The sequence below is a fragment of the Agelaius tricolor genome, unplaced genomic scaffold (genome assembly GCF_023055355.1).
Source record: "Agelaius tricolor isolate 1412-34295 unplaced genomic scaffold, bAgeTri1.0.p SCAF_195, whole genome shotgun sequence".
Lineage (NCBI taxonomy): Eukaryota > Metazoa > Chordata > Aves > Passeriformes > Icteridae > Agelaius > Agelaius tricolor.
In genome coordinates this window covers 1-8,463 of record NW_027269455.1, presented here as the reverse complement: position 1 = coordinate 8,463, position 8,463 = coordinate 1, and the positions used below count along the sequence as shown (strand labels likewise).

The following is an 8,463-nucleotide window of genomic DNA, read 5'->3' as shown; positions in this document are numbered from 1 at the left end:
AAGGTGTGCACTGGAAGGAAGCTCTGCCTTTTTCAGCATTTTAAGGGTTTAAAACTACATTTCAGGGCCCTTCTTTCTGTGCCGTAGGATCAAGTACCTCAGAGCAGGGTGAGCCTGGCATGCACTTAACCCTGACACTGCCTGGGAAGTTTTATTTTTCTTATTTTTACTTATAATGTAGATAGGCCTAATTAGAGGTCCCAAGGAGACTTAGACTATTCATATCATAAGCATTCTTCTCTACCCAGCTCAGTCAGACGTGAAGTACTACTTAGGAGCCACTAAGGAATAATTATAAGTAAGCTAACAGCAAATTACCCAATTTATCTAGTTATGCTGCCTAAACAGAAAGTTATATTTCTTACCAGTTTTCTGCCCTTTTACTCCGAGTAGTTGTTGCAAAAAAGAAAGTGCTGTTATTTTTCTAAAGAGTTTTCTTCTACAACAAGCCCTTTGCTCCCCTTGAATTTGAGTCAGAGGAGCCAAACAGCTGTAGCTTCTCTGAGGGCTTTTATGCCCGGTGGGATCAGCCCCCTCCCTTTTCCTGGGTGCCATGGGAACGAGAGGCGGGCACCATCAGGGGTATATTAACCTCAGCTTTTGCTGAGGGGGTTCATTCCCTCTCTGGGATGTGCTAGGATAAGAGCTCTCTTCTCATTTCAGTCAAGAGGCTCTTTCAGCTTCTCTCAGCTTGTTTTCAGTAGGTGTTTCTGGGTACCTAAAGCAACAGAGACTTTGAAGATACTGTGAAGAAAACAGCATAGAATACAGGGAGTATTTAAGTTCACAATTTTGGGTTTTGTGTTTAGGGGTAGTAAAGTGCATTTGTAATTTCTGGTTTTGTTCTTATTTTGTTTTGTATTTTTTTTAGGAAGAGCACAGCTTCCAGAGGCTCCAGGTTGTGTCAACTACAACACTTTTCAGCAGATTCATCCTGTCACAAGAGGGATCTGCCCAGTGTCAAAGATGATGTTTGAGATTGAGGCTTCAGGTGAGTTGAGGATTGTGACTAGGAGAGGGAGGCTGAGCAGGTATCCAGTTAGGAGTTATTGTTGGGGGGGGTGGTTTTGAAGGCAGCAGGGTGAGAAAGGGTGATTATTTGAGCCCCCCACCCAAGGCTTTTTAGAAGCCTAGCAGAGGCATTCGCATGTCTTACAGCACACAAGGTCATCCACTGCACTCATAGGAATGCTATTTCACTTTACCTTTCTCTAACCCAGGTGCCACTCATAATAATGGCCACAGTCTTGGAATCAGGATGAAGCTGGAGCCTGAAGGAGCCAGGCACACTCAGGAGAGGGCAAGTAGCTGACTTGCTGGGATTTGGCCCACATAACTCTGTAGTTATACTTTGGTTTTGTTTTTCTTTATTGTAGCTGACCGAGAGGCTAACAGGCAATCACGGGGCCCTCTGAGGCAGACTCATTTCAGGTGCCACGTGGATCCACATCACCGATCATCCAAAAGATAAGTCAGGGCCATGGCCTGGAGATTGGAGAGTAGGGGGTTGGGAGTTCCTGGGACAGATTTAAAAATTAGCAGAGGGAAAAGCAATCTTCTCCAAGGGGCCTCTTAGGACAGCTAAAGGGAGAGGTTCTACTTTTGATGGCAGCTTTCAGGCAGGCAGCGCAGAACAGTTCCGGTCCACGGTGTGTTGTCCGGTGTACCGTGTTACCTAGTGTGTCTTTGGGGTCCCTTTTGCCTTTTCCCCTTGAGACCCTCACCACAAACATAATGTGTTGTGTTTGTTATCCCCCTGTTTGTCACGTTCTGTGTCACGGGTGTCTGCACATGTTTGTGCCGGAGCTGCTCTGCCCTGCCCTGCCGCATAGCCTGCTGCAACAGGACAAGTCCCAGGGACTTGCAGTTTGTGGGGTGTTGCCAGACTCTAGATGATATTCCTAGATAGACAGGAGATGTTTGGAGCTGTGAAGTTATCCTGCAGCCCTTTGACTTTTGTCCTCACTTTCTTTCAGACGCAGAAGGATAAAATCCAGGGCAAAATCCATCCACCCATCCCGAGTGAGGAGGTTCCCCCGAGCAGGTCAGTCACCGTTTGGCTCTGCAGGGGGAGTGTCAAGTGTGACTCTGTTACAGCACTGTTCTTTTCCTTTTTAGGAGGTAAAGCTGGATATCAGCAGTCAAGATGAGGTGGGCAAGGTGAGCATTGAGTAGGGTACAGAAGCAGTTGTTATTGCTCCAGTCTCACTTTCCGGTGCAACTCTAAGCATCTGTTCCCGCTTCTGCGCTTTAGGCAATCCACTCGGAGTACACCGAGCCCCAGTCACCAACCGGCCGACGCACCGGGTGTGCCGCTCTCCTGAGCCCTGCGGAAGAATCACGGGACTCGTTGATGAAGCCTCTCCCTTTTCTGTTTAAAGGTGTCACCAGGATAGCCTTGGGCACCAGCCGAGGAGTCACGGTGAGTAGGGGAAGTAGGGAGGCGGAGCGAGGGTCCGCTCAGGTTTCAGCAATGCAACGTGACCTCGTCTCCTTTTAACCTAGGCTTACCCCCATGACAACAGCATCAGCCTCGGAGCGCGGCCGAAGGGTGCGGCTCCAGGAGCCGGGCATTCTTGGGAAAACGGTGAGTGGCAGAATTGTTGGGTTTTGGCCAGTGTGCTGCAGAGATCATGCATTGATATTTGGATTTCTTTCATGTAGCTGACTAAGAAACAACAGGGAGTTGTTGAACAAGAGTGCCAGCAGGAACTTCCCAGATGTTGACGCTGCCTTCTTTTGCACCTGACAAGGATAGGCATCCCCAGATGTCCGAGAGATAAGTAGAGGGCTACAACCCACAGAGGGGATGAAAGCGGGGCGCAGGGTAGGGACCCACAGGGAGGGGTTTTTGAGTCTCCTTTGGAGATGAGGGTGTCCATGAAGCGGACACCCTTAGGCCCCATAAAAGGAAAGCCTGACTTTTCATCACAGTGCTGAGGTGCGCAGGGCAGAGCAGTCACGGTGTGTATCGTGTCACTTGTCTTTTGTGTATTATGTGTGTTTGCATATGTCATGTCTTTTACCTTAGGCCTTGGAGGGGCCTGTCAGAAACCCTGGCATCATTGTTAGCATCTGTGATCTCTGCATTCCTTGGCCTGGCATCAATGCCATAGAACTTTCGACTCAGGAGCTCAGACAGGCATCAGACTCTCTTGTCTCTTTAGAAGCATCCGGTCAGATGTCTTTTCAGGTCTTGTTCTGAGCTGTATGGACAGCTATGCCTCGCCAGGATCCATTATGGCAGACTAGGACTCGAAAGAACGTGAGGGCAGGTAGAGGCTTCTGGCTGTATGATTCTTGGGCATCCATCTTTGCAGTTCTTGGAATAAATCATTCAGTTAGCATCTTCTTCCTCCAGGTTTCTCTGAGCCTCATCAGCTCACCATCAGTCTCACCTCGGTCATCTCCTTTTGCATTCTCTCAGTCCTCGCAGCCATTTTCCTTGCCATGAGATTTTTGTCCGTTTCGCGTCCCCGTTGTTTGTCACGTCCTGTCCCGTGTCACGGGTGTCAGCACACATTTGTGCCGGAGCTGCTCTGCCCTGCCGCATAGCCTGGTGCAATAGGAGAAGTCCTGAGGACTTGAAGTTTGTAATGTGGGGTGTAGTTGGACTCTAGATGGGATTTGTAGATGGACACAAGATATCTGGAGCTCTTAAGTTATCCTGCAACAGTTTAACTCTTGTCCTAACTTTTTTTTCAGATTCAGATGGATTAAATCCGTGCCAGAGGGCCCCATCCCGGGTGAGGGGATTCCCCCGAGCAGGTGAGGCACCATTTGTCTCTGCAGCAGAAGTGTATGTGGTGACTCTGTTACAGCTCTGTTCTTTGTCTTTCTTTTTAGGAATTAAGTCTGGATACCAGCAGTCAAGGTGAGCAGTGGAGAGAAGTAGCTGTAATTGCTCCAGTCTCAGTTTCTGGTGCTGCTCTAAGCTTCCATTCTCTTTTTTGTGCTTTAGGCAATCCACTCGGAGCCTGCCAAGCCCCCGTCACCTGCCGGCCGATGCACCGGGTTCCCTGCACGTGTGAGCCCTGTGGATGCGTTACAGGACCTGGTGATGAAACCCTGAACTCTTCTATTTAAAGGTGCCATCCAGGTGGCCTTCAGCAGCTGCCAAGGAGTTGTGGTGAGTAGGGTAAGTAGGGAGGGGGAGCGAGGGTCCACTCAGGTTTCAGCCATGCCAAATCACCTCATCTCTCTTAACCCAGACACCCCCTGTGACGACGGCTTCGGTCTCTGAGCGTGCCTGAAGCGTGCAGCCCGAGCAGCTGAGCGTTCTTAGGAGCACGGTGAGTAGCAGACTTGTGGGGTTTTGGCCGATGGGCTACCAAGATCGGGCACTGATGTTTGGTTTTCTTTAATACAGCTGTCTAAGAGACAAAAGCCCGGTGCCAGCAGGAGCTTCCCAGCTGACGAAGCGGCCTTTCTTCGCACCCGAGACCGGCATCCCCAGATGCGCGAGAGATAAGACCCACAGAGGGGATGAAAGCAGGGTGCAGGTTTGGGAATTACTGGGAGGGGTTTTTGAGTCCGCTTTGGAGGTGGGGGGTGTCCATGAAGCGGCCCCTTAGGCCCCATAAAAGGAAAGCCTGACTTTTCATCACTGTGCTGAGGTGCGCAGGGCAGAGCAGTCCCGGTGTGTATCGTGTCACTTGTCTTTTGTGTATTATGTGTGTTTGCGTATGTCATGTCTTTTACCTTAGGCCTTGGAGGGGCCTGTCAGAAACCCTGGCATCATTGTTAGCATCTGTGATCTCTGCATTCCTTGGCCTGGCATCAATGCCATAGAACTTTCGACTCAGGAGCTCAGACAGGCATCAGACTCTCTTGTCTCTTTAGAAGCATCCGGTCAGATGTCTTTTCAGGTCTTGGTCTGAGCTGTATGGACAGCTATGTCCCGCCAGGATCCATTAAGGCAGACTTGGACTTGAAAGACCGAGAGGGCAGGTAGAGGCTTCTGGCTGTATGATTCTCAGGCATCCATTTTTTCAGTTCTTGGAATAAATCATTCAGTTAGCATCTTCTTCCTTCAGTGTTTTCTGAGCCTCGTCAGCTCACCATCGGTCTCACCTCAGTCATCTCATTTGGCATCTTCTCAGTCCTTGCAGTCATCCTTCTTGCCCAGAGATTTCTGTCTGTGTCGTGTGCCCATTGTTTGTCACGTCCCGTCTTACCTGTGTCACGGGTGTCTGCACATATTTGTGCCGGAGCTGCTCTGCCCTGCCACATAGCCTGGTGTAATAGGACAAGCCCCAGGGAGTTGAAAGTTGTAATGTGGGCTGTACTTGGACTCTAGATGCTATTCCTATATTGACCTAAGGTGTTTGTAGCTTTTGAGTTATCGTGCATGTGTTTGACATATGTTCTAACTTTCTTTCAGGTGCAGTTGCATTGCATCCATGGCAGAGCCCCCCATCCTGGGTGAGGGGGTTCCCACAAGCAGGTCAGTCACCATTTGTCTGTGCAGGGGGAGTGTCAAGTGTGACCCTATTACAGCGCTGTTTTTTGTCTTTATTTTTAGGAAGTATAGCTGGATCCCAGCAGTCAAGTTCAAGAGAGCAAGGTGAGCAGTAGCCTTTCTTGTTGCTGAGGTCTGAATTCTAAGGGGGCAAGTCTAAGTCTCCATTCTCGTTTTTGTGCCTTAGGCAATCCACTTGGAGCACGCCAAGCTCCCATCCCCACCCGGCCGACGGACCGAATTTTCCACCCTGATGAGCCCTGTCTTCTGGGTAGCAGTCAGGAACCACCGAGGAGTTGCGGTGAGTCAGGGAAGTAGGGAGGAGGACCGAGGGTCCAGTCAGTTTTCAGCAATGCCACATCACCTCCTGTCTTCTTAACCCAGGCGTACCCCACGACGACGGCGTTGGCCTCCGAGCGTTCCCGAAGCGTGTGACCCGAGGAGCCGGGCCTTCTTAGGAGAAGGGTGAGTAGCAGACTTGTGGGGTTTTGGCCGATGGGCTGCCAAGATCAGGCACTGATGTTTGGTTTTTTTTAATATAGCTGTCTAAGAGACACCAGCCCGGTGCCAGCAGGAACTTCCCAGCCAGCGAGGCGGCCTTTCTTCGCACCCGACACGGACCGGCATCCCCAGATGTCCGAGAGATAAGTAGAGGGCTCCGACCCACAGAGGGGATAAAAGCAAGGTGCTGGGTTGGGACTCCTGGGATCGGGGAGGGGAGGTCTTGAGTTGGCTCTGGAGATGAAAGTAGCCAAGAATTGGCCCCTTAGGCCCCCTAAAAGCAAAGTCTCACTTTGGATCACAGTGCTGAGGTGCACAGGGCAGAGCAGTCCCGGTGTGTATCGTGTCACTTGTCTACCGTGCATTATGTCTTGTTTGGGTGTCTCATGTCTTTTATCTTAGCCTTTTGAGGGGCCTATCAGAAACCTTGGCAGTATTCTTAGCAGCCACGATCTCCACGTTTCTTTGGCCCGGCACCCAGGCCATAAAACTTTTGACTCGGGAGCTCAGACAGGCATCAGAATTGCAACTCTTTGTAAGCATCCAGTCAGATGTCTTTTCAGGTCTTGTTCTGAGCTGTATGGACAGCTGCACCCTGCAAGGTTCTATTATGGTGGATTAGGACTTGTAAGGATGTGAGGCCAGGTAGAGGCTTCTGACCGTAGGGCTCCTGTGCATTCATCTTTGCAGTTCTTGGACTAAAACATTCAGTTTAGCATCTTCCTTCTCCAGGGCACTGTGAGCCTTATCAGCTCGCCATCGGTCTGTCTTACCTCGGTCATCTCATTTGGCATCTTCTCAGTCCTCGCAGTCATCCTTCCTGCCTAGAGATTTCTGTCCGTGTCTTGCGCCCATTGTTTGTCACGTCCTGTCTGTCCCGTGTCACGGGTGTCTGCACACACATTTGTGCCGGAGCTGCTCTGCCCTGCCGCATAGCCTGGTGTAATAGGAGAAGCCCCAGGGAGTTGAAAGTTGTAATGTGGGCTGTAATTGGACTCTAGATGGTATTCCTAGGTTGACATAAGGTGTTTGCAGCTTTTGAGTTATCGTGCATGTGTTTGACATATGTTCTAATTTTCTTTCAGGTGTAAATGCATTACATCTGTGGCAGAGGGTTACGGTTAGGAGGTGCCAGGCCTTCTTAGGAGAAGGGTGAGTAGCAGACTTGTGTGGTTTTGGCCGATGTGGTGCCAAGGTCAGGCGTTGATGTTTGGTTTTCTTTAATATAGCTGTCTAAGAGACAACAGCCCAGCGACAGCACAACTTCCCAGCCGGCGAGGCGGCCTTTCTTCGCACCCGACATGGACCGGCATCCCCAGATGTCTGAGAGATAAGTAGAGGGCCACGACCCACAGAGGGGATGAAAGCGAGGTGCTGGGTCGGCACTCCTGGGGTGGGGGAGGTTTTGAGTTGGCTCTGGAGGTGAGGGTAGCCAAGAAGTGGCCCCTTAGGGCCCCTAAAAGCAAAGTCTCACTTTGGATCACAGTGCTGAGGTGAGCAGGGCAGAGCAGTCCCGGTGTGTATTGTGTCACTTGTCTGTCGTGCGTTATGTCTTGTTTAGCTGTCTCATGTCTTTTATCTTAGCCCTTTGAGGGGCCTACCAGAAACCTTGGCACCAGTCTTAGCATCTGTGCTCTCAGCGTTCCTTGCCCTGGCACCCATCCCCTAGAACTTTTGACTTGGGAGCTCAGACAGGCATCAGACTCTCTTCTCTCTTTATAAGCATCCCGTCAGCTGTCTTTTCAGGTCTTGTTCTGAGCTGTATATCGGACAGCCATGTCCCGCCAGGATCCATTATGGTGGACTAGGACTTGAAAGAATGTGAGGGCAGGTAGAGGATTCTGACCGTAGGATTCTTGGGCATCCATCTTCACAGTTCTTGGAATAAATCATTCGGTTAGCATCTTTTTCCTCCAGGGTTCTCTGAGCCTCATCAGCCCACCATCAGTTTCACCTCGGTCATCTCCTTTTGCATTCTCTCAGTCCTCGCAGCCATTTTCCTTGCCAGGAGATTTCTGTCCGTGTCGCGTCCCCGTTGTTTGTCACGTCCCGTCCCGTGTCACGGGTGTCAGCACACACATTTGTGCCGGAGCTGCTCTGCCCTGCCACGTAGCCCGGTGCAATAGGAGAAGTCGCGGGGACTTGAAGTTTGTAATGTGGGGTGTAGTTGGACTCTAGATGGGATTTGTAGATGGACACGAGATATCTGGAGCTCTTAAGTTATCCTGCAACAGTTTGACTCTTGTCCTAACCTTTTTTCAGATTCAGATGGATTAAATCCATGCCAGAGGGCCCCATCCCGGGTGAGGGGATTCCCCCAAGCAGGCGAGGCACTATTTGTTTCTGTAGAGGAAGCATAAATGGTGGCTGTTACAGCATTGTTCTGTCTCTCTTTTTAGGAAGTCAAAGCCGAGAGCAGCATTCAAGGCCAAGTGGGCGAGGTGAGCCTTGACTAGCGTACAGAAGCAATTGTTATTGCTGAGGTCTCAGTTTCTGGTGCA

General features: G+C 50.5%; 1 long non-coding RNA gene across 1 annotated transcript; it reads left to right on the top strand.

Moving 5' to 3' along the window:
- Nucleotides 1-637: 637 nt before the first annotated feature.
- On the top strand, nucleotides 638-8,452 carry LOC139587187 (uncharacterized). The gene is made up of 12 exons (XR_011678280.1): nucleotides 638-991; nucleotides 1,221-1,431; nucleotides 1,977-2,044; nucleotides 2,119-2,160; nucleotides 2,255-2,422; nucleotides 2,506-2,587; nucleotides 2,665-3,746; nucleotides 3,847-3,874; nucleotides 3,962-4,129; nucleotides 4,212-4,292; nucleotides 6,004-7,114; nucleotides 7,192-8,452. It is a non-coding gene; the product is annotated as an uncharacterized lncRNA (long non-coding RNA).
- The last annotated feature ends 11 nt before the right edge of the window (nucleotides 8,453-8,463 follow it).